We start from the raw sequence: 2,421 nt of genomic DNA, 5'->3' as shown, positions 1-2,421 counted from the left end.
GCCAGGCTGAGGGGGCGCAGGCTGGGCAGGCCAGTGGGGTGGGGCCACCCCAGCAGGTTCTAGGGGCCCAGACACAGCTCCAAGGAGGGGCTGACCTGCACCTGAGACCAGGACCCCCGCCTGCCCACGTTACTGAGGAGCAGCTTGCTGCCTGCCCCCGGGGATGCCCTGCCCCTGAAACTCAGAGGAGGCTGCTTTAACAGGTGGGCATGTTTCTGCTCAGGGCAGCCTTCCCGCAAGGCTGCAAGAGGCAGGGGGAGGTTTGAATTCTGGCCTAGCTGTGGCCATGGGCCTCAGTTTCCCTGTGTGTAAGATGGGTGACCGCAGTGTGTCCTGCTTGGCCTGTGACCTTGTCCAGCTGTCGGCAGTGGTAGCCGTTCGTGGGCACTGAATGCTTCATGCCCGGCTGTGAGCGCCCTGAGGGGGGCCTTCCTTCTCCGCCCCTTGCCCCCACCCTGTCCTGTGAGCCCGTGCTCCCTCCCAGGCCATCGGAGCCCCTGCTGTGTGCCCACGGGGACCACCGTCCCCATCCGCCCAGAGCCTGGGCCCGGCGCTCATCCACCTGCCCCTGGAGGGAACAGCTTTCCTGCTTGAAGCCGCCCTGCTGGGGCGGCCATGTGACCGGAGCCAGGCTCTTCCCCTCACGCCGCCCCGGGGTGCTGGTGGCAGGTGGCAGCTTCCCAGCGCTCCCCTGTGCTAGGTTCCAGGTGCACAAGGGCAGGGCAGCCCGCACCCCAGGCCCAGGCCCAGATGGGGTGGAGGGGGCGGCTGGATGAAGAGGAGGGGCCAGATGCTTTGGGCTGGGGCAGGGGCCCCGAGGCCTGGGCCCATTCTCTCTCTCTCTCTCTCTCTCTCTCTCTCTCTCTCTCTCTCTCTCATCCTCCTTCATCCCAGGATGAGCCTCCAGTGGCCAGGCCTCCAGGCATTTTTCCTGGCCAGCCTCCCTGGCTGCTGGGAAGGAGCAGAGGACCAGGTCTGCCTGGGGAACTGGGTCACCTCACATACGTGTCTCTGTGTGATGGAGGTCGGCCTGAGGGCCCCAGCAGGGAGGGCCAAGGGCATAGGGGCCCTGGCCCAGCAGGCAGTATGTATGTGGGGGGGCGGGGGGAGTGAAGGGTGTGGAGGGGTAAGGTGGTGCTGGCTGCTGGAGCCGCGTGGAAATAACCCAGTTCCTTCAGCCTCAGAAAAGACTCCCCCAAAGAAAGAGAGGGACCTCTCCATGGCAGAGGGCCCAGGGCCAGTCTCTGAACTTCCGGGGGCCAAAGGTAGGTCCCAGGGGCAGCAGGGTGAGGGACAGCAGCATGGTGGAGCGTGGGGTCCCCTAGTCACGCCCGCCTGTAGCTGTGGGTTCCTGTGGAAGCCCCGCTCCTCACCCCGTAGCAGGGCCCTGAGGAAAGAAATCCTGTAGCTGCCCCGAGGCTCCTGAGTGACCCTGGAGGGGCCCCGGCCACTGGCAAGCAGGTGGGTGTCCCACCTTCTTGGGGGCCGGGGGCTGAGCACCCGGTTGAACTAGACCAAGGTCCAGACTCCTGTTCCGACGCTGGGGGCTGTGATGGGCAACCTGCTGGCCTGCTCAGGGCCCAGGTCCTTTCTGTGCCGGGGCCATGGCCATCCCCAGACAGAGGCAGAGCCGGAGGGCCGTGGTGGCCAAGGCAGACTCCACAAATCAGCACTGAGGACGCCAGTGACACTGGGGTTTTGTTTGTGTTGGGCGTCAGTGCACCCTGTGTGCCCTGGAGAGCGCCTGTACCAGAACTTATTCGTGGTTTCTGACATTCGAGTTCATGGGTGTCCTGTATTTGAGCTGTGCCTGCGCCATCGTGTGAGCTCAGATGCAGGACCAGAGGAAGGGCCAGGAAAGTGCCAGCTGGGTGTGGGCTCTCGGGGGCTCCTCCTGCCAGCGCCTCACCTGCCTGCCCCCTTCACCTCCCCATCTCCCCATCACCGGTGCCCGACCCAGTTCCCAGGCCGGGTTAGGGGAGCAGACAGGGTCCCCTCGTCGCTGGGCTCTCGCTTACCTTTGCGGCGCTCACTACTGCCAAGCAGCAGGTGAGGCCTAAGACAGCCAGCTCCAGGCGCCCCATGGTGCGTGTCCCTTCCTGGGGGGCCCTGCCTCTGCGCGTGGGTATTTATGGGGCGGGAGCCAGCCTGTGGAGGGTCCCCTTTCCCTCCTCCGACCTCTGTCCCTTCCTGCAGGCTGGCCACACTCCAGGTGGTATACGTGGGACCAGCACAGCTGTCATTTCCAGCCTGGCGCGGGCTGGACCAAGGTCAGGCAGGTGTGAGTGCACACACACACACACACACACACGCACGCACACACACACACACACACATACACACACGTGTGCATGGGTGCAGGGATGGTCCGCCTTTCCCAGGAGCTGCTGTTACCGGGAGCTGGTGCCCTCAGGGCACCTG

The 2,421-nt window shown here is 65.1% G+C and overlaps 1 pseudogene; it reads right to left on the bottom strand.

Annotated features, from left to right (window-relative positions):
* Positions 1-2,084, bottom strand: part of LOC102417349 — a 9,748-nt pseudogene extending 7,664 nt beyond the window's left edge.
* Between the last annotated feature and the right edge of the window lie 337 nt (positions 2,085-2,421).

The sequence above is a fragment of the Myotis lucifugus genome, unplaced genomic scaffold, assembly GCF_000147115.1.
Source record: "Myotis lucifugus unplaced genomic scaffold, Myoluc2.0 scaffold_565, whole genome shotgun sequence".
Taxonomy (NCBI): Eukaryota; Metazoa; Chordata; class Mammalia; order Chiroptera; family Vespertilionidae; genus Myotis; species Myotis lucifugus.
This window is presented reverse-complemented; position numbering and strand designations above follow the sequence as displayed.